At 43.9% G+C, this 23,900-nt stretch overlaps 1 long non-coding RNA gene across 1 annotated transcript; it reads left to right on the top strand.

Annotated features, from left to right (window-relative positions):
- The first annotated feature begins 8,958 nt into the window (after window positions 1–8,958).
- LOC122238454 lies at window positions 8,959–23,647 on the top strand. Its single transcript, XR_006217382.1, has 3 exons — window positions 8,959–9,017; window positions 13,313–13,495; window positions 23,523–23,647. It is a non-coding gene; the product is annotated as an uncharacterized LOC122238454 (long non-coding RNA).
- The last annotated feature ends 253 nt before the right edge of the window (window positions 23,648–23,900 follow it).

The raw sequence follows: 23,900 nt of genomic DNA, 5'->3' as shown, positions 1-23,900 counted from the left end.
CTTTAAGGTCAGCCCATACAAGCTCCGCCCACTCTGCCACTCAAAGACCCTGATCCAACTCCATTCCCCACTTATTGTTCTTACTTCTCTGTTCCTGACCCGGATAGCCTGGTTGTTGTAGGGGGTTGTTGCCACAATTTAAAATCACGTAGATGTTAGGGTGCTTGGGGGGCTCAGTCGCTTCCCGCTCAGGTCATGATCTCATGGGTTTGCGAATTTGTGCCCCACATCAGGCTTGCTGTTGTCAGCAGAGCCAGGATCCTCTGACCCCCCTCTCTCTCTGCCCCTCCCCCACTCACACACACACTCTCTCTCCCTCTCTCTCTCTCTCTCAAAAAATAAATTAAAAAAACATAAAATCATGTCAATGTTGACATAACCCCATTCTACACTCTGTTTGGTGATTATGTGCTTCTGAAAAGCAAGTCTGAGGTGACCTGGGATGCCCAAGGGGCGTATTTGCAGGAGGTGGGCTTACCAAGTCCTAGAAAGGTGCACGTAGTTGGAACAGGCCAGGAGATAGTTTGCAAGGGCTTGGAGGCAGGACTATGATGAAACCCCATCTAGCTGGAGCAGAGAATTTAGGTGGAGCTCCTCCCCAGAGGCCAGATAGAAGCTCAAGCCACATTTAATGATAGGACGGAAGGGAGGGTAGGATCTAGGAGAGCAGCTGATTAATTTGGATTTTACTCTGAGCAGCCCAGTGATAAGCTGGAAATGTACTTTAGGCAGATAGATATGTGTGGGACAGATAAGGAAGGGAGAAGTGGCAAGGAAGAAGCTGGGCTGGAGGCTAACCTCCCAGAAAAGGGAGAACTTGGGGAAGCAGTCATAAAAACAGACATTGCAAAATAAGAATCATTGGATTTTAGTGCCTAACTGGATGTGAAGGGTCCCAAGCAGGAAAGAATCAGTCAGTGCTGACATATAAACCTAGGGAAATTTGATTCACTCTCTTGCCTCCTTCCCATTCATTCATTCACTGCTCATCAATTGAGCATTTACTATGTAGCAGGCCCCGTGCAAAAGACGGAAAGGAAAAAGATGGATAAGAGAGATAGCGTCTGCTCCAGAAGTTTATAGCCTAGTGCAGGAAAAGATAGAACATAGTTATAAAAATGATGGGCAGGGCCACATGCCCAGGGTATTGCAGAGCATGGAGAAGGGTCTTTAACCCCTTATGACAGGTTGCCATCCGCGTCAACACTTCTCCCCACACTGGCTCACTACCAGGACTTTAGATGAAGGCAAAAGATGCAAATTCCGAAAGGGCTAAGGGTGGAGTCTCTCAGACCTCTGGGAAGGAGGAGTAAACGGGAAGGAACTCCAGAGAACTCCAGAAGCGTGGCTTCCTTTTCTGAGCACCCGGTGTGGTGGGTGGATCCCAACCGTACCAGGTAACCACGTATTTGGTTAGATCCCTGCTTAGCTTTTCATCTACCTTCCTCCCACTATTCTGAAGATAATGCTGAGAATACTGGATATTGGAGTTGGAAAAGAACATCTGATATACACAACCTTATTTTGTAGATGAAGAAACTCCCCTGGCAATTTCAACCATAGCCAATTTCAAACCCCATGGCCAATTTCATATGGCTTTTTACACCTCTCCACTTGCTCTCACCAACAAAACTTAACTATATTGATTGGGTCATTAGAAAGCTAGGTGATGAATACACAATACTGTATTAATGAATCACAGAATGGTATTAAGACCTATAATGACTTTTTCCTTCTAGGTTCATTTATATTTTGTAACAGAAAGTTCTTAAATGCCCTTAACAAAAGACAGGTAAAGAAATGCATGCCCCCAGGTAAATACAATCAGGTAGGAGCAGAAGAGGTAAATAGGCTATCAGCAGAAGGGAGTGAGAGCTTCTCTGATTTCACCCTCCACACCCAAGTCACTGCCTCCTTGGATTTCTATGAATGCAGCTAATCCTATACATTCAAATTCTCACATGGACCAAGCTGATGGTGGTATGATCTAATCAGGAGAAAGGGCAGGCGGAAGATAACAGTCGGGAAGGCAAGAGGACACTGAAGAAACAAGACAGGAGTGATGCTACATCCCTAAATTGGGATTTGAAACTATTTCACAAAGTAAGGTATGTAATGTCAGTTGCATATGAGAGATTTAGATCAATGATTTGGGGTCAGAACCCCTTGGAAGCATCAAAAGATGGGCCCTCTCCTCCTAGTGCTGACAATGATGAGCTGGGACCCACCTCCCCAGGGCAGGTTGACTCTGTTCTCCAGTCCTCTGGCCTATCTTCCTCTCCAAACAGTGCACAATGTTTGTGCTGCACCAAGGCCCAGCCAAAGGGACAGAAAGGCTGAAATCCAGCTCAGGCTCAGCTCACCAATCCCTATGTCATGGCCAGGTCTTTATCAGTCCAGAGAAAAGAGTAACTTTTCTTTTAGTGATCTAACCAAAGAAGTGTCTGTTTCTAATTTGAACGAAGGTATATACAGATCAGGGGCATCTATCGATCTCTTGCCTCACTGGAGCCTACAAAAGACTAAACTGATGTCTTTGGAAATAAGTAAGGTAACCTCAGTCACTCCCAGGACCCATGACAGACCATGCCAAACAAAAAACAGTTCTGAATTAAACAGAACACACTGGAGAGTAATCTCCTTCATCACTCCAAGTCTCTTGGAAGGTGTCCACTATCACCACCGCCATTCAACATTGTACTGAAGGTCTCAAATAATGCAATAAGGCAAGAAAAAGAAATAAAAGGCATAAATATTGGACAGGGAGAAGTAAAACTATATGTATTTGTAGAGGACATGATTATAAACATAGAAAAACTAAAATAAAATGATAATTAATAAATTCATCAAAGTCACTGTCTATAAGGTTAATACACAAAAATCAACCATATTTCTGTATATCTACAACCAAAAATTTGGAAATAAAAAAATTGAATACCATTTACAAGAGTATCAAAACTATAAATACCTAGGATTAAATCTAACAACAACAAAAATTGCCAGATCTCTATACTGAGAACTGCAACACATTTCTGAGAGAGATTAAAGAAAACCCGAATAAATAGATATTCCAACATGAAGGAAGAAGGGATCTATACAGTAGATAGATGTATCTTTGACTTGAAGTGATATTAGTTCTAATTAGGCTGTGAAATGTTAAGACTGTGAAATGTACATTACAATTCCTAAAGCCACCACTAAAAACATATACAAAGACATATAATGAAAAATTCAACAGAAAATTAATATGGAATATTAGAAATTATTCCAATAATCCAAAATAAGGCAGGAGAGAGGAAATAAAGATTGAAAAACAGGGAAAAAACAAAAAAATAAAATTAAAAAAAAAATAATCTAAATCCAGACATGTCATGTCAATAACTACATTAAACACAAATAATCTAGAGGAGCCTGGGTGGTTCACTCAGTTGAGTGTCCAACTCTGGATTTTGGCTTGGGTCATGATCCCAGGTTCATGGGATTGAGCCCCGCTTTGGCCCCTGCACTAAGCACAGAACCTGCTTGGGATTCATTCTCTCTCTCTCTCTCTTTCTGCCCCTCTCCCCTGCTCCTGCTCTTTCTCTCGAAAAAAAATTTTTTTAGTTAAAAAAAAGAAGAAACCATAAGTAATCTAAACCAGGGTCTGCAAATTTTTTCCAGAGAGTGCCAAAGAGTAAATATTTGGGGATTTCTGAGTCATATGGTCTCTGTTGCAACTACTCAATTCTGCTTTTGTAAAGGAAAAGCAGCCAAAGAAAAGCTATAAATGAATGAGCACAGCGATGTTTCAATAAAACTTTAGTTACAAAAACAGGCAGCTAACCAGATCTGACTCACAGGCATAATTTGCCAGCTCCTGATCTAAATATGCAAATTAGGAAATAAGAGATTTTCAGGGCAGTAAAAAAACAAGACCAAACAATACGCTGTCTACAAAACAAAACACACACACACACACACACACACACACACACACACACACACAACACCTCATCTTAAATATAATGATAGAGGTAGGTTAAAAATGAAAAGATGGAGGGGCACCTAGGTGGCTCAGCTGGTTGAGCATCCGACTTCGACTCAGGTCATGATCTCTGGTTTGTGGGTTCAAGCCCCATGTTGGGCTCTGTACTGACAGCTCAGAGCCTGGAGCCTGCTTAGGATTCTGTGTCTCCCTCTCCCTGCCCCTCCCCCATTTGTGTTCTGTCTCTCTCTCTCTCTCTCAAAAATAAATAAACATTAAAAAATCTTTTTAATGAAAAGATGGAAACCAATGTGCCATGCAAACACTAACCAATAGAAAGTTGGAGTGGCTAGGCTAATATCAGACAAAGTAGACTTCAGAGCAAGAAAAATTACCGGGGATAAGAGGGACATTATTGCTGAAAGACAATTCTCTAAAGACTCTCTGAACACCTTGTGAGCAGATCTGACCCAGAGGCAACGACTGTCTTGGATCTAGATTATCTTTTCAAGGATGTTTGTATACAGTCAACAGCACTGGGAACAGAAACAGTGCTTCCCTCTCAAGTAAGACAGCGGCTAGTTTGCTTCCAGTCCGGGATAATAGCGATAAGTATCTCCCTTTGGTGCAAAGGTCAGGAAAATTGCAAAGATTTGGGTTCCCTAATCACAGGGATCTTCTGCTGTGATTCAAGGAACAGCCTGTGCGGGTGCCATCTGGACGATGGCTGCTTCATCCCCTGAGAAATGGGGCTTAAGGAAGCAGCACAAATGCTGAGTGTGGCTACTGCTCGTGGCTAATAGCATAATGTGTCTTCTGCCAGCATCCATGAAACTGTGGCAGGCTAACGCAGTAGCTTGCAAGTGGGGTAAAACCTCGTAGCCTTCACTGTCCTTGCAAATGATAAAAGGGTCACCAAGATAGCACAGCCATTCTAATATATGCACCTGACAACAGAGCTTCAAAGTACCTGCAGCAAAAATCGATAAAATGAAGGAGAAATGGACAAATCCAGAATTATAGGTGAAAAGTCCAACACTCCTCTCAATAATCAACCAAACAAGTAGACAGAAAATCCGGAAGGATACAGAACTGAAAAACACCATCAACCAACTAATGTAATTGATACTTGAAGAACAGTTTGTTTAATATGTTCTTCCTGAGGAACACTGACCAAAAGAGAGATATCCAGGGTTATAAGACAAGACCTGACACAGTTAAAAGAACTGAAATAATATAAAATACGTTTTATGCCCACCATGGAAATCAGATATCAGTAAGAGAAAGATAACTGGAAAATCTTTGTACTTAAAATTAATCAACAGAACTTCTGGTTTCAGGTCTCCTGGAGGTCCAGTCTTAAAGGGTCCTCACATTTTCCTGGACTTTATCTCCAGAAGCCCCACTATGCTTTTAGGCAGGAAAATTAACCATTTTGAAAAACACCCAAAGATGTCTCCAAGTAACAAAGGCCTGCCCTCTTAGGGAAACTACCAGAGTCTTATCTGATTTGAAGGAATGGCAATTGTCCAATTCTAGGCCCCTCAAGCCTTCATGTCTCAGGTAAGGAGAGAGGAAAAAAAAAAGGTTAAGAACTGCTTCTAAAGGTCACAACCCAAGGACTCAGGCCCACTAAAAACAGATTTGATTATATGATTACAGAACACCTCCCTCCCCTCACATCTTACCACCATATCCACAGGGCTCCGGATACATTCAGGGATTACAATGGACAGAGCTAGCTGCAAAACAGTGTCTATTCAAGGAGTTCTTAGGGAAACCCAAAGACAACAAGGAAGCACAGAAAAATAAGGAAACTAGAGGAAGCGTCTCGTACCAACAACTATAGCAAACTAAACGTAGGCAACTCCTGGCCAGATTAACATAAAACTTTACTCTAAAAGCCTGATCACCCCAGTTCCTCTTACCTAATACATTATGTCTAGCATTCAGCAAAAAATTACCAGGCATGTTAAAAGGTAAGAAAAAATATAGTTTGAAAAGACAAAGGGAGCATCAGAACCTGACTTAGAGATGACACAGAGTTTGGAGTTGTCAGATAGAGAATTTTTAATAATTATGATGAGTAAATTGAGGACAACAAGGAAAAAGTAAACATGTAAGAACGATGGTAATAAGCACACAATATGGCCAATGATTGTTCACACAGATGCAAAGTCAATTCAGTAGAAGAAAGTCTTTGAAAGGACCTGTATCCAGAATACATAAATAATTCTCAAAATTCAATAGTAAAAAAATAACCTGTTTTTCTTTTAATGGGAAAAAGGCTTGAATAGACCTTTCACCAATGAGAATAAATGCATCTCAAACAAGCCCATAAAATAATGCTCGACATTATTAGCCTTTATAAAATGGCACATTAAAACCACAATGATATACCACCATCTCCTGTTAGAATCACTAAAATAAAACGTGACAATAACAAGTGCTGATGAGGATGCAGAGCAACTGGAACTCTGACATTGCTGATGGGAACACAAAATGGTTCTCTCTGGGAAACAGTTTGGCAGATTTGTATAAAGTTAAATATATATTTCCCAAGTCACCCAGTAATGCTCTCCTGGGTATTTAAACGTAAAGAAGCCAGACTCAAAAGGCTATTCACTGTATCATTCCATTCATATGCTATTTTGGAAAAGGCAAAACTATAACAAAGAACAGATTCATGATTCCCAGAGATAACAGGTGACAGTAGGATATGACTACAAAGGGAGTTTTCTGGGTGATGGAACAGTCTGGATCCCGATTATGGTGGTGGTTACACTATTTACACATGTGTCAAACCTCACAGAAGTGTCAATTTTTAAAAATTCAATGTTATTGTACGTTCATTTAAAAAAAGTAAAATAAAGATACCATAAAAAACTAAATAGCAGGCACCTGGGTAGCTCAGCAGTTAGGCATCCAAATTCGGCTCAAGTCATGATCTCACGGTTTGTGAGCCCATGTGGGGTTCTGTGCTGACAGCTCAGAGCCTGGAGCTTGCTTCAGATTCTGTGTCTCCCTCTCTCTCTGCCCCTTCCCTGCTCGTGCTCTGTCTCTCTCTCCCTTAAAAATAAATAAACATTAAAAAATATTAAAAGAAAAAAAACTAAATAGATAAGGCAGACTAGGAGAATATATTCATGATACACAATGCTTAACAAAAGACTCATATTCAGAAAATACAAAGCATTCCTAGGAATCCTAGGGAAAAGACAGACAAGTCTATTTTTCATGAAAAAATGTTACCCAAATGGCTAATAAGTTATAAAAGGGGCTCGACATCATCATTCATTTGGAAATACAAATGAAAACCACAAGAAAATACTGCTACATACTCAGGAAGGATTTAGAAGACTGTTAATGCCAACTGTTGGCAAGGATATTAAGTAACTAACTTTCAAAAACTGATTCAACCTTTTGGGGAAACTGCTAGGCAGTGTCTATTAAAACTAAACACACACCTATCCTATGACAGAAATTACATACCTGCTGCTACATACCCAATAAAATCGAGTGCATTTATTCACCAAAAGACTGTAAGAATGTTCACAGCAGCTTCTTCATAATAGCCCAAAACTGAAAACAACCAAATTAACCATCAATGATAGAATTGGATAAATTAATTGAAGTGTATTCATACAAAAGAACACTGTCCAACAATAAACAAACTATTGATATATGCAATACCATGCATCAATCTTACAGACATTATGTTGGGTGAAATAAACCAGACAGGAAAAAAAAGCACACTTCTTGATTGCCAATTATATAAAATTTAAGAACAGGCAAATTAATATATATTAATAGATTGCAAATAGTGATTACCTCTGGGGTGATAAGCATTGGCTGGGAAGGAGCAGGTGGAAACCTGGGGTGACTGAAACGTCCTACAACTTGATCTGGGAGTTGATTTCTTGTGTATACATACATAAAAGTTCACCTACGTGTCCTCTTAAGTTCTGTGCAGGTTATTATGTGTAGGTTATACCTCAATTAGAAAAAAGAAAAATGAGGGATGAAGGAGAAAAGAAAGAAAATGGAAAGAATGAAAGGAAGAGACTGAGGAAAGAAGAGAGGGAGTAAAATTGAGGGAGAAATTAACATGATCACCCGGGCGGGCTGGGGAGGGAGGGGCTCCTGAAAAATGTTACTGGGCATCTACTGCTATCTGCATCTTAAAGATGGAAACGCTCTGAGCTTTGCTGATGTGTTCAGGGTTCACAGAGCGGATGTGTGACCCGTGCAGAGGCTGGAACCCTGATGTGTACGACGTCAAAGCCTTTTTGTTTCCACTTAATAGCTCAAAAGTCACCTCCTCCTAGAAAGGTGACCTGGAGAAATGCCTTCCACCCTGCACTGACCTCTTCCTCCAGGGAAGGACGTCTATCTTACTACCATAGGCCTCGGCTGGGCGTGGACCCTCTATCTCCCACCCACAATTGTGAGCCTGCTCCCAGAGGGTAGAGCCGCGCCCCTTCATCTAAGACTTCTTGCAGGGCTCAGCGCCGGCTAAATTAACGTGTTCTCGGGTGGGCCCAGGAGTCGCCCCTGGAAACTCGGTTGCGGTCTGCTCTTTAAACATGCCCTTTGATTACGCAAGCCGCAGGTTGCGGTCGGCGCTTCTTTCCGACTTGGAACCCAGTCAGGAGAGCAGCCACGACTGGTATTGAACGAGAGCCCAGAGTCGGGGTTACACAGACCGCAGGTTCCGCGACCTCCGGAGAAGCGGCCGACTGCCTTTCCGGCACACGTCCTGCGGAAGCAGGTGCGCGCCGGCCCCGCCCCGCTCACCTGCGCGCGCAACCCCGCCCCAGCGCGCGGCTCGGAGACTCCGGCTCCGGCACGCACGCCTTTATATGGAGCTATTTTTGTCACGCGCCCCGATTGGCCGGTTGCGAGTGACGACACGCTCGCGCGCCGCGGGGCGGAGCCGAGATCCAGGGGAGGGGCGCTTCCGGCGGGACCGGCGCCCCCTGAGGGTGTGTGTTCCCGTCCCAGGCTTCGGCAGTCTGTAGGGGTACTCCGTGCCCACTCCGCAATCTGTCGGGTGCGTTATGTTTTAGTGAAAAAGGCTGTGTGGCCTAAAGGGCTACTGAGAACCGCACTAACTCATGCTTCTGGGAGGGAGTTGCCAGATGGCATTATACTTCTTACAAACCACATGGTAGAAACAGCACGAACCTTACCAGATGCCAGCCCGACGCTGCTCCCGTGTCATTTCCTGTCTAGAATCGCTTGTCAGCCCCATCTGCAGACCTGTCTTTGCCATCCTTACCTCTCCCTTTGCTGAAACAGCCCTCTGAGGCCTCTGTGCTTCCTCTGACAGTCGCTAGGCCTCACGTCTTCTCTTTCCTCGGCGCTGTCATCTGTCATCTGTCTGTCTCTGAAGCCAGAGGAACAAAACACTTCTTAGAAGTCTCAGAAGGCTCTCATTTCCACCGTATTCACGTCCCATATCGTGATCAGAGCCACGTCTGGCCTTTCCTGCTTTTCTGGCTGTCCATCGATCAGGCCGCATTACTTAGTTCTGAGTCTCCAGGTTTTTCTGTTTATTTTTGGTGACTGGTTTTGAGCTTCTTTGGTAAAAGTTACTGAATAAATGCCAACTGTGGTTCACCGAAAATCCTTTTAATACTACATAAGCAGAAAGGACCATTCGAAGCCACTACTCCCTGTTGGATGATAACTAAGCTTGAAAGAGTTTCTGTTGATGAGTCCTGATCCTCCTTAGAATCACCTACCCTCACCTCTGGGTATAAAGCCCATGAAGGCTCTGTGATTTCCTTAGCTTACAGCCTTGATTGTCATTTGCAGTTGGGTGTAGAAAGAACATAACTTAGTGACAATTGAACATGAACAACATCACTAAAAATTGTCATTCATTAATTTCAATGTGCCAGGCATTGCCAGTGCTTCAGAGGTGTTTCCTTTAATCCTAACAAAATCGCCACCCATGGCTTAGATACCATTATTATTATACCCATTTTACAGAAAAGGAAACAAAGGCCCAGAGAAGGTAGAATAATTTGATCGAAGTCACATGTTAGTATAAAGGCAGTGCCAGGATTCTTACCCAAGTTTGTCTGACTCCAGTGTTTGTGCCCTGAATTACTAAATTCTGTGGTTCTTTTATCCTTGTCATATCTAATTAGAAATCCAGTCTTAGGCTGGCACAGAACTGAATTGAGATCAGTTCGTAAGTGTTATAAATCCTTATTAAGATGTGCGTACTGCTGCTGGCTTCAGAAAAGAATTACTACTGAGGGAAAATAATGGTGCCAGGGGTCTTAAAAATCTCCGCTTCCCTGGAAAACAGATCATATGAAACCCGCAGCACAAAGTTTTTTAAAAAGATTCTGGATCCTGCTGTGCTCATTAATACGGAGACCGGACTGTTTACAAAGTGGTTCACTTAGATCCACTTCGCTGGTTAGGAACCAAGAAGCAAACTGGTTAGAAGAATGACCTTCAGGTCGTCTGGGTTGCTCCATTGATTGAGTTTCTGACTCTTGATTTCGGCTCAGGTCATGATCTCAGGGTCATGGGATTGAGCCCCATGCTTAAGATTGTCTGTCTCTTTCCCTCTGCCTCTCTCCCCAACTTATGCTCTCTCTTTTTCTCTCTAAAACAACAGAAGAAGGAGAAGAAAAATGCTGTTCAAACATTTTTCTACACTTTACCCTATACAACTACCAGAACTACCTAATGGAAGTTCCAAATACAGCAGACACTCAGTGGGGACTCCCCCCAGGACTGGAGATGATCCCCAGACTATCACTCACCCTCTCTGGTTAATGCTGTGTGAATTTCCCAGTTTCTCTGAAACTCATTTTCCTTATCTGTTACCTATTTTGCTGAAAGGATGAAGTGAAATATATGAAGTTCCTGGATTCTTTTGTGGTGTATATAGATATTCAAAAATATTAGTCCTCTTTCTTGCTCCTTCCCCTGAGTGTTTAAGAAGGAAAGCACAAAACTGTGATGATTATGCCTTTATTGTTTCTTCTAGAGAGCTACATTTACCGTACTGAATGTTACAGTCAGGTGGTAATTTACATTAAGACCAGTTTTACCATCCATAAGTTTATTTTTTTTAATGTTTATTTTTATTTTTGAGAGAGAGACAGAACATGAGCGGGGAAGGGGCAGAGAGAGAGGGAGACAGAATTTGAGGCAGGCTCCAGGCTCTGAGCTAACAGCACAGAGCCCAACGCAGGGCTTGAACTCACGAAACATGAGATCATGACCTGAGCCACCCAGGCGCCCCAACCATCCATAACTTTAAATGTCCTTATTGAAACTTCAGTAACATCATTTTCAAATATCAGCTTCAGCTTTAATTGTGTCTGCCATTCATTTAACAGTTACTGAAAATCTATTAAGTAGAAAACATCAGTTTCTTTAGTAGAGCTTTCTGAAATATTTCAGCAGAATAGCCTGTTTCACAAATAGGCATTAGGCATACTTTTACGGTAATAATGACCTGGTCTTTCTAACTGGTCCCAAGCTCCAACTCTGACTATAATTCTTAATGAAAATGATTTGGTCTGGTAAGACCAAAAAGAAAACAAACACAAAGAACTAAAAACAGCACGAGGCATTAAGAAAAATTAAAGGTTTTCTAAAATATGTATATAATTTAGAGGATGTTGTTCTCTTTGAAAGTCATTCATTTTGTTAATTGATCTTGCATAATCATTGTTTTCATCACTGCCAGTCAAAGGGAGACTTTTACAGCCTCTTCTCAAGTTTAAAGCTATAAAATGTACTGCGCGTGTGTACATGTGTGTGTTGCACAGTGAGGTAGCAGTGAATATAACTTCAAAACTGAAAACTGCAAAGCGTTACACATCCAAATATGTTTTAAGTGAACTGAGTTTCCAGAAACTCACAAAGCATTAAGTTTAACTAAAGGATTTAAGGGTGAGCGGAGCTATTTTTTCCTAACTCAAAAATGTGTGACTTAGGCAGCATGTTCTTGACATCGAATATCTTTTTGGATTATTTGATTCAGTCAGATGAGCAGCCAATTCAATAGAAAAGAAATTAGACGAACCCGCTTTGTTAGACTACATTAACCCATACTTTTAGATGTAGCAGTCTTGGGGCACGTGGGTGGCTCAGTCAGTTGAGCAACCAACTTTGGCCCAGGTCATGATCTCACAGTTTGTGAGTTCAAGCCCACGTCGTGCTCTTTGTTGACAGCTCAGACCCTGGAGCCTCTTTGGATTCTGTGTCTCCCTCTCATTCTGCCCCTCCCTGACTTGTGCTCTGTCTGTCTCTCTCTCAAAAACAAATAAACATAAAAAAAAAAAAAATTTTTTTAGATGTAGCAGTCTTCAATAGAACTTGTACTTTAAGTATGAGAAATTAACATACAATTATATGTAATATGATATGAGAAATTAATATATAACATGTAATATACAAGATCAGTTATGGCAAAAAAACCCTGATGTTATTAGCTACAAAAATAGTAATATGAACTGAGCGTGTAATGTAATAGATGCTGGCTGCCAATGTGCTTTAATATAATGGTTTTGATTCATTTTTTTTTTAATGTTTATTTTTGAGAAAGAGAGACAGAGGGCGAGTGGGGGACGGGCAGAGAGAGAGGGAGACAGAATCCGAAGCAGATTTTCAAACTCATGAACCCAGAGATCATGACCTGAGCCAAAGTGGGATACTTAACCAACTGAGCCACCTAGGAGCCCCTGATTCATTCTTTTAACTCCTTTCATTGCCAGCAAGAGTGATTGATTTAAGGTGTGATTCACTCAGATTATTGTTTGCTCCAGTAAAGGACTGCTTTTGAAAACCTGTCTATGCCCTAACGCTTTACTGTTGCCCCAATACAACATCCTCTGTTGACAAAACCAAGGAACCAAGCAGTAGCAGGTAATGGAAGTGTTTCCTACTATTGCTAAGCAAGTGAACACAACCCCCACACTGGAACCTGAGCCCATGAGAATCTACATTTTCAATGACACCTTTGAAGCATGCAAGCATTCATTCATTCCCTATTTTATTCATTCAACAAATAAGTCTCGATCTCTGTATATATCGCAAGCACACAAATAAATCTGAGTAGGTCATGGTACCTGTTACTACTGGCTTGCAGTCTAGAGGGGATAAGAGATGAATAAGCAAATAATACAGCTGAGAACTAATTGGTACAATGGAGGAATGTGAGTATGTGTGCAAGGGCATAGAAATGGAGATCATAGGCGCAAGGGCTCCGGATGCGGGGGGGGGGGGGGGGGGGGGGGGGTTGAGAAATGAAGGTGGCCAGAACGCAGCAGCCTGACAGCCACACAAAAGCATCTGCCCACCATTTTGCAGGTAGTGTGGAGCCTAAGGAAGTGAAGAAGATATCAGGAAAGCAGCTCCCCGGGGTCTGCAGACTGGCTTTCCATGCTGGAGTACAGACGGGAAGAAAAGTGGAGGACTCAGATCCGGAATACAGTTCTTTTGCCATGGCAAGGTGTTTCACTGTTTCTGCCTTACCCAAGGTGACAACTTCAGGTGAACTTTTGGGGGTATTTTTAGGGAAATTATTTTGCCAGACATCAATCATTGTTCTCCAATAGTAAAAAAAAAAAAAAAAAAAAAAAAAAAAAAAAGAGCTCCAGTAGCCTGGGGGTAATTACCAGTTTTATTATTTTATTTTATTTTATTTTATTTTATTTTATTTTATTTATTTTAAAGGAGACAGAAGTTTATTGAATACACCACAAGAGAGCAGCAGGCAAGACAGCACAGGAGAAGCTGTCTACCTACTTACCACATTTAATACATACTGTATTATAATATATTTAGGGGCGCCTGGATGGCCCAGTCTGCTCAGAATCTGGAGCCTGCTTTGGATTCTGCTTCTCCCTCTTCTCTCTGCCCCTCCCTTGCTCACGCTCTTTCTCTCTCTCTCTCAAAAATAAATAAACATTTAAAAAAAATTTTTAATAATATATTTAGACGTGGCCTTTTGTTTAAAAACTACAAGTTTGAGGCTTACTGACATTGCTCACTTTACTGTGAAATACGCGATGATGCTTTCTGCTGGCACACACTTGGGAGTCTATAATGGCTTGTTCAAGGCCTTAGCCAGCAAGGCTACATTACGGAATGCCACGGTCGTTAAAGGGACACATTCTTTTTTTTTCTTATTGAATGTTTACTCATTTTTGAGAGACAGAGAGAGACAGAGCCCAAGTGGAGGAGGGGCAGAGAGAAAGGGAGACACAGAACCCGAAGCAGGCTCCAGGCTCTGAGCTGTCGCACAGAGCCCGACGCAGGGCTCCAACTCACAAAGAGAGTTCGTGACTGTGAGATCACGACCTGAGCTGAAGTCAGACGCTTAACGGACTGAACCACCCAGGCGCCCCTTAAGGGACACATTCTAACATAAAAACAGTTGCCATTGGTAAGATTAAGGCTGAGTATTCCTGCCAAAAGAATCGGTAGAACACAAGAAATGCATGCCATGGAATGAACACCTGAGACCAGTTTAGAGGTACATGTGAGCTGGGAAAGATGCTGGTTACTGATTCTACAAGAATGGCTGTGTCCAAAAACTATGTAACTCAAAATCCAATAGGATGAAATATAGAAATGTTCCCAGCCATTTGCTGTGCCTGACACTGGGGAATCTTAATTATTCTCTTGATGCCAAAACTAAAGAATTATATCACATTGGATGGATCCGGGCAGAATGGTTCATGACAATAGCAGTTTATACCAGGAATCTTAAAAATGCCTGGAATGCAAGATAAACCCTTCCCTGGTTAAAGTCAGCAATCATTAGGTATATTCACACAGTCCTTAGCCACCAAGCCCTTTTCCAAAGTTCACTTCAGATGACAGAGATCAATGTCTGAAACATTGTGGTGATTGCCATGGGACTCTTGGCTAGTGGGATGGATGGATAGATAGGTAGATAGATAGATAGGCAACAGACAAGTAGGGCAGCTTCACCAAGTAAATGAAAGGCCTTTTAAGAAGGAGCTGGTTCACACCACTAGAAATAGGTTGTTAAAAAAAAAAAAAAAGAGGGGCGCCTGGGTGGCTCAGTCGGTTAAGCGTCCAACTTCAGCTCAGGTCATGATCTCGCAGTCCGTGAGTTCGAGCCCTACGTCAGGCTCTGTGCTGACAGCTCAGAGTCTGGAGCCTGTTTCGGATTCTGTGTCTCCCTCTCTCTCTGACCCTCCCCCATCCATGCTGTGTCTCTCTCTGTCTCAAAAATAAATAAACGCTTAAAAAAAAAAAAAGAAAAAAAAAAAGAGTCAAGATAGGCAGACTTTGAAAAAGCCTGATGTCCGGCTGCTGTCTAGAGTCTTCCTAAGCATACTCCAAGAATTGGAAGTTTCCAAGGGGGAGCCAGTGACATTCATTCTAGACCTGGCCACATGACAATTCACTTGCCAGTAGAAGGGTACTTTTCTGAGTAATTACTCAATTAAAATAATTTCAAGCTAGGTGTTCAGGACTGAAGTTTCTGGTAGCAAGTTGGACAGTCGAATTTGAAAACATTTTCACCACAAAACACTTATAAATTCTAGTTAAAATAAAGCAAACTTCTCTTTAAATGCATATCTAAACTAGCAAGACATGATTATCTCAGGGCTTGGGGATATTAGGATGTCCTATTTTATCCCTATAGATAAAGTTTGTCACAGAGTTTGTGAAAAATGAAAGACACAAAATCAAAATTTCTGAAGTCACCTTCTTCTTTTTTTAAAATATTTTATTTTTAGCTAATCTCTACACCCACCCTGGGGCTTGAGGTCAGGGCTTGAACCTGAGATCAAGAGTCACACGTTCCACTGACTAAGCCAACCAAGTGTCCCTGAAGTCACCTTCTTAACCTGTTCCCTGTTGTTGATGTTGCTTATCGTCAAATATAAAGTATATACAATCCATAATATTCTCATTCTAAAAATAAAGCAAAGCTCTTCCTTCCTTAAAAATTCAGTTGCAAAGTCCTTGGGATCAGTGGCCCATACAAAGGTGTGTTGTGCAGGGCAGTGGCCTGGCAGAGTCAGGAGATTGGCTTCATACAAAGAGATTGAGCAAATAAGCAAATATATAGAGGATAATGGGGGTGAAGTTTCTCACTGTTGAAAAGAGGAGTTACAAATGTGGAAAGGGGAGAAGCTAGAATGAACCATGTGGTATTGCACTGGAATTGGAAGTATTAATAGGTACTGGTAGTTATGTGTGTGTGTGTGTGCGTGTGTGTGTGTGAGAGAGAGAGAGAGAGAGAAGGAGATTATACAGATATTTTCTACTTCTGACTATGGAGAAAGCCTAAAGCAGTAAGACCCCAATAGAAATGAACATCCCTAGCACCAAAATCTTGGTTTCTAAAGCCCATTCGCCACTAAAAGCAACCAGGGTTCCCTGATTCCAGGGCTGAGTCAGGGAAAGTATAAGATGAACCTTTTGTTGGAACATTTTGTTGGTCTAGAAAGTAAAGCACTCAAAGTAGGATGAAGGTAAGTAAAAAAGACACGGAGGCTAATTTGAATAGAGCCCCACTAGCCGAATCTGGGACAATTCAGGCATCAAAACATATAATGGTAATAAGAGAATTATAATTGATTAAAATAAGAAATCCATTGAATAAAATAGGAAACCATGATTCTATACTGAGATAGATAGATGATAGATAGAGAAGAGACAACTTAAAATTATTGTAGCATGCCAACACATAAATGTAGATGGCATGATACAATTCTGGTAGAATTTTGGTAACCATTATCATAATAATTTAAGCAACAAACTTCGATGGATGTTAAGCCAAGTGAATGAAAGTTTGAGAAGGAATGAGATATTTGCATAGTCTCAAATAAGTTCTTATTAGAAACAAGGAGCAAATACATAAGTTAATGGTGGAAAAACCCAACAGATACCACCTGAATCAAGTCATCAAAGTTAACCTCATTTGGTGGCTATAGAGCAGACATGCCAAGTCTAAGAACCACACTGCACACAGTCAGTCCCAAGAATGGTGCAAGAAACTATAAAGATAATGAATCTGTTAGTGGGATAGACCCCAAATTCTTTGCCAAGAAGCACAAGAAGAGCTTCAGGAAAATGCAGGCCAACAATGTCAAGGCCATGAGTGTGCATGGTCCGAGCCTGTCAAGGTCCTTGTAAAGCCCAAGGAGGTCAAGTCCAAGATCCCAAAAGGCATCAGCCCCAAGTTCAGCTAATTTACCTACACTGGCCATGTCATGCTCAGGAAGCATGCTGATGCCCACAGCACCAAGGGTCTCAGACTCTGCTGGACAGAGGCCAAGGCCAAGGCTCAAACCAAGCTCCCAGTTCTAGCTCTGGCTCTAGCTCAGGCCCCCTAAAGGTGCCTACACCCCACAAAGGCCCTGCAGTAGAGGCTTCCATGTGTCAGCATGAGGAAAGAAGGACTGGTGTCTTCGTAGGCTGCAGTCCTCCTGTGCCATTTGTACAAATAACCAGAGGCGGGAGCTGTCAAGAAATAATTAATATCATTGATAATGGGGCAAATAAAATCATGTGCCACCTGACAGGATGCAGTGTGGACACGAATCGCTTTTTTGAAATTCCTATCAAAAACGCCTAACTTGAATCTGATTATGAGAAAACATTAGACATACCCAAATTAAGGAACATTCTACAAATTTAATTGGCCTGTAATTTTCAAAATGTCAGTGTTTTGAGAGAAGAGGAAAGACAGAGCAACCATTCCAGATTGAAAGAGATTAAAGACCCCTGACGGCTGAACGTACCACCTACTCCTGGCTTGGACCGTTTGACTATAAAGAACAGTATTCAGTTGGTGAAGCCTCAATGACATTGATCGTAGTTGTAATGTTCCAGTGCTGATCTCCTCATCTTGATGGGTCGGTTGCGGTTACACCGAACACTGTCTTTGTAGGCAACGTACGCTAATGTTTTTAGGAGTAGGGGGAAATCCAGCCTGCCACTTACTCTGAAACTGTTCAAGAGCTAAAAAGTTCTCGGAGTTATTCCCGCGACACTTTTGTATTTTTGAAAGTATTTAAAAAACACAAAAACCCAAGGACTTCAAACATGTAATAAGTTTTTACTGCAATGGCTCCCATTCGTTCATTAAAGCTGTAGTAGGCACCCCCTAGGCGCTAGCTACATACAGTGCGTATGGTCACCCTTACTTATCTGGTCTCTGCCCCCCTGAAGAAAAGGATTCTGAAAAGTTGGGCCTGGCAGCAAAAATTTACTTTTGAGATCAAGTGTCTAAGTCAGAATCTGCAGCACACTGAACGCAAACCATTCATTCTCTCCATTGAAGCATTTCTCTCGAGATAAATCCAAGGCTTTATTTGGGCTATCCCTTTAGGTACCCTTTTGGTATCGACTGCACCCACTTTTGAAGGAGAACATACTCTGTAGAGCGCTAGAGTTCCAAAGGGTGTATGCACCAGGCAAACACATTTGTTTAGAGCCATGCTTCACATGCAGAGATCTTATAATAAGGTCCCAGAGAACAACTGTGGGCTTTACAATGCACTCTGGAAAATGGTACAAGGTTGTTTTCTTGGTTTGTAAAAAAAGTTTATTTATTTATTTTGAGAGAGACAAAGATAGCTCGAGTGGGGTGGGGCAGAGGGAGAGGGAGACAGAGAATCCCAAGTAGGCTCTCCATTGTCATTGTGGAGCCCTATGTGAGGCTTGAACGCAGGAAACCATGAGATCCTGACCTGAGCCCAAAGCAAGAGTCTGACACCTAGCCAACTCAGCCACCCAGGCACCCCCAAAATGGTACCAGCTTGTTAAGCCTAGTAACGACTTACTGCAATATTTCCCTCACCTATCTATGCCTTGTAGGGAACATCCCCTGTATAAAATCTACTAAGTGGGCACATGTAGGTACTTCTCCAGATAATGCTGACGTTCCCGACAGGGACCCCCTAAGTCTCCTCTTCACTCCATCCTCCACAGCACCACCCACCTCCTGTCAATCTCGAGGTCTCATCGGTGGAAACACCACAGTCCTCAAAAGGTCACTCTTCTATTTAGGTCCTCCCTGGCCTTCCCTCCCCTCAGGCTTGTTCCATCCCCACTCCAGTCAAAGTGGACTGCTGTCCCTGAAGAGGGCACACGCTTTCATGGCCACCTTTTTCCTCCACATCCTTCTTTCACAGCCTGGCGTGTCTTCTCCCCTCTTCTCCCTGTGGCAAACTTCTCCTCTGCCCTCAAAAAACAGCCTGACTTCGTCCATTTGGGCTGCTGTAACAAAACACCACAGACTGGGTGGCTTACAAACAACAGAATTGTATTTCTCAGAGTTCTGGAGGCTGGAGGTCCAAGGTCAGGGCACCGGCGTGGTCATGTTCTGATGAGAGCCCACTTCTGGCACGTTCCTGCTGTGTCCTCACGTGATAGAAGGGGTGACGGAGCTCCCTGGGGCCTCTTTTATAAGGGCACCAGTCCCCTTCATCAGGCTCTACCCTCACAACCCAATGATTGCTCACATGTTCCACTTCTAGTACCGTTATCTTTGGGGTTTGAGAGTTTAGCATAGTGAACTGAGGGAGGCCCGTTTAGATCATAGCCCCGCCCAAATGTCACCTCCTCAGACCATAGTACAGCCCAAATGTCACCTCCTCTGTGAGGTTTTCTCACCTCTCAGAGGTAGACTCACCCACTTCCTCACATGCATCTGGGGCACTGAGCACTCTGTTCTCACTTCTACCCTCATGGCCTTCAGTGTGTCCATCATCCCCAGTGGCTTGGAAACAGCCAGAGGCAGGGGACACATTCTGCTCATCTCTGTAGAGCCAACATCCTTACAACCGTGCCTGGTGTATGGTTGGCACTCAATTATTTCAATAAGCCTTAACTATTAATAACAATAAAAATATCAACAAGTATCTATTTACTAGATCCTCTGCCAGGTGATTTCCTAAATAAACCAATAAAGGCAGTGGCTAAAATGCATATAGGACCCAGGGAAGGGTAGGGGGGCTTCCGGGAGACTTCCTCCCTGAAGTAAATGTGAGTGACATAACTGAATTGTCGCCTTGGACTGAGACCTGGCAAGAGGAAGTCCATGGGTGGGAGGGGCTCCCAGCTGGTAAACTTTGGTCAGCCAGAGGCCACTGTGGGAGCCTCCTGGGGTGGGGGTGGGGGTGGGGGTGAGGGTGGGGGTGGGCGTGGGCGTGGGGCCCCTCAGGAGGATGGGGCAAGGAGACCCAGCCTTGGTGCTAGGCAGGAGAGGGGACACACAGCTTAGTGAGGATGGGTTGCCTTGTGTCTCTTTACCTCTAACACTGGGAAACCTCTTTGCATGTGGGCTCAGTCCTGGAAAGAGCAGATAAAGAGCTGAAGTAGCCAGAGGCCCCGATGGCCAGGTAAAAACTTCACGGGTTCACATGCAAATCCATCTGAGGAAAACACAGAGCATGGCCATTTGGCCTTCAGATGGTTTGCCCTGCCCTGTTAAAGAGAAGAGGAGGAGAAGAAAATTGAGGATGAAAAACTGCCAGAGACTTTGGAAAATAAATCATTGCTGTTTAGACTCTGCCTATTTTCATCAACATTCGCAGTTGCTCTCCAGAGGTCTGGCCTAACTGGGGCAAGCATTGCCTGATACCTACCATTTATCTCTTGCTTTAACTCTCAAAGGGAAATATTTGGAAAAGGTGAGGCTTTCTGCCCAAAGAGCCTTAGTGGCTGCCTCCAGCCCTTGGCTTGGAGCAGAGGGTCAGGGCATGGGGTACAGGGGGCCCTGGAGATACCTGGCATCAGGAAACCTGGGACTAGTGAATCCCCATCCTGAATCTGGGGCACCTGGGGTTAGAACATGTCCTGCTATCCTGTGGCTGAAACAGAATCTGCCATTTGGTGACATTTCAATGACATAACAGGCTTTTGAATAACTTTTTTCCACTAATAAATTAGTCTTGAGAACCCTGAATCATTTCCCCTGTTTATGCCCAGGGTCAGGGACAGTCTTGGTCCTTCCTAGACCCTGGGCGTGAGGCTTTCTGCCTCCTGTTAAGCGGTCCACTTCTCCAGTCCATTCCAGCATCACTGGCCAACCTGCACCTGGGGACACGAATGGGGAGAAGGGAGTGCCTGCCTCAACCAGGAGCAATCCGTTTGGGATATGTTGGCCCAAGGCTCAGAGGTAAATAGGAAGTCACTTTCACTGTTAATAATAATAATAATAGTAATAATATCGGGGCACCTGGGTGGCTTAGTCAGTTCAGTGTCTGACTTCGGCTCAGGTCATGATCTCATGGTTAGTGAATTCCAGTTCATCGGGTTGTCCGCTGTGAGCACAGAGCCCGCTTCAGATCCTCTGTCCCCTTGTGTCTCTGCCTCTCTCAAAAATAAATAAAACATTAAAAAAATTAATAATAAGGGGCACCCGGGTGGCTCGGTCAGTTAAGCGTCCGACTTCGGCTCAGGTCATGATCTCGTGTTTCATGGGTTCGAGCCCTGTGTCTGGCTCTGTGCTGACAGCTCAGAGCCTGGAGCCTGCTTCAGATTCTGCGTCTCCCTCTCTGACTGCCCCTCGCCCATTCACACTCTGTCTCTCTCAAAAAATAAATAAATGTTAAAAAATGTTTAATTTTAAAATAATAATGATATCAACAAGTGTTCTATTTGCTGACTGCTTATGCTGTGCCAGGCCCTGAACTAAGCCTCTTATATACCATCTCATCTAATTACTATCCCCATCTTTCAGACCTGCCTAGTCTCCCGGCTACTGAATGGCAGAGTCCGGTTTCCAAGCTCCTAACTGCCCGAACCCTTCAACTTCCCCAAGAGCACCTGGCCAGCTAATCCTGGTCCTTACACAAGGGGCCATTGCCATTCTCCCTGGAGTTCATCGGGTCACCCACCGCCTTACCAGGGAGATCTGGGGTATCTTTCCTCTCCATCCAATCTCACCACCAAGACCCGTCTCAAACCTCATGCCCCAGGTCCCCCCGACTCTCCCAGGGTTGATCTCCACCGAACACCCCTCTCGCATGTTGTCTGGCATCCCAGTGCTTGAAGTGTGGTCCACAGGCAGGCAGCCTGCGTTCTGACAAACACAAATGCAGAGTCTCAGACCCTACCCTAAATCCACATTTTAACGAGGCCCCGGGTGACGGCATGCACCCAGGCTCTCTGTAGTTTAGGTCTTCCTCATTTATCAGTGGTTTTGTATGGTCCCAGAGCTGTTTGTTGGGTGGCATCTTTGTCATTTTGGAGAAATGACAAGTGGAATGTTGGTTTGACCCAATCACTGACGACTACCCAGATTGCATACTGGGAATAGAACTGGTGACCTGGGGTTCTTGCTCCCAGAGTGATCACGTCGTAAGCCCCTTGAATGGCAGCCTAACCGTCAGTATTATCCCAAGGCCTCCAGTCGTCTCTCAGACACTACCTCCCCCTGACCTTTGTTTGGGTCCCGGAGGTGCCGAAACAAGCACTTGTTTATGGAGGGGCTTATAGGGGCCTGCCAGAAGGTTCATGAAAGAATTGACACTTTGATTTTTTTAATGCTAAAAGAGCATTCTCTCCTAGGGCTCTGACCCCACATCTCAGGTGTCCCAATTGCCCCAATCCTGGGTACATTCTTGGTGGCATAGCAGCGCTGAGTCACAGAAGGAGCCACCTCCTGCGGGCTCTGGAATTTCAGAGCCCTGTTTATAAAAGAGTTTATAGGAATCCTGTGGTCTCCGCCCAGCTACTGCCACAGTCCCCTGACTCATTGTTCTTCTCCAGAGCTGTCACTGCCTCTTAAATAGCTCTCGATTTTTAAAATCACCTATTTAACAGTGTGCCAGCCCTTAGAGAACAACTATATATTTACTCTTTCTCGCTTCCTGTGGGAAGGGTGGGGCCCACCGCTGACTGCTCTTCAGCAGTTGCTATGATTCATCCTGGGAGTGAGTGCCTTGCAGCGGGGCGGGAAGTGATTTGTGTGGTCTTTGGAATGCAGGTAGGGCCTTACCTTCTGAAGTGTTTGCTGATAAAGGAGAGATGTGGGAAGGCAAACCTGTTATATAAGAGCACTTGAGTGTTTGTGTGTAGCTGCCCCCCAGCCCCCACCCCACTGGAGGAGAGGGCAGTCTTTTCTGACAGCCTTTGGCAGGGTCAGAGCACCAGAATGTTCTCTCTGTCATGAGAGTCAATGCCTCTCCTTGGGTGCAGCCCCAGGCCTGCCCTTGTGGGAAATGCATCTCCTCCAGGCACATGTGTTTGGAGTCAGAGGGCCTTGCCTGGCTCCCCACGAAGGGCTTTCAGGGAGCAGGTCTGGAGGGTTAAGCCTCAAGGCAAGCCCCGGGGGAGGCTGGGCTCAGGTGCAGCACAGGCCTAGGCCTAGTGCAAGGACCGGGAGCTCTGGGGCTGAGCCACGCTTGCACTCACTCACATTTGCAAGACCCTTAGGCCTTGGTGTGAGCGAGCCCCCGACCAGCCCGGAACAAGGCCAAGGAGAGTGTACTGTGAGAGGCAGCAGGTGGGTGGAGAGTCCACACCCGGCATGGTGACAATCCGAGTGTCAGGACTTGCTTTTCCCTTCTCTGTTTCACAGGTGGCTCAGAGCAGGGTCGAGAGAGTGAAGTCTGGGATTAGCCTGTCGGTTCCAAACTCAGTTCTGCCACATGCTGGATGCAGAGTCCTAAGGCAAGTGACTTAACCTCTCTGTGCCTCAGTTCCTTCCTCTATAAAAAGGACAATAATAGGGGTGCCCGGGTGGCTCTGTCGGTTGACTGGCCGACTTTGGCTCGGGTCATTATCTCACGGTTCGTGAGTTCAAGCCCTGCATCAGGCTCTGTGCTGACAGCTCAGAGCCTGGAGCCTGCTTCGGATTCTGTGTCTCCCTCTCTCTCTGCCCCTCCCCCACTGGTGCTCTGTCTCTCAAAAATAAATAAAAACATTCAAAAAACTTTTTTTTTTTTTTTTTTAAAAA

The sequence above is a fragment of the Panthera tigris genome, chromosome B2 (assembly GCF_018350195.1).
Source record: "Panthera tigris isolate Pti1 chromosome B2, P.tigris_Pti1_mat1.1, whole genome shotgun sequence".
NCBI classification, from domain to species: domain Eukaryota; kingdom Metazoa; phylum Chordata; class Mammalia; order Carnivora; family Felidae; genus Panthera; species Panthera tigris.
This window is presented reverse-complemented; position numbering and strand designations above follow the sequence as displayed.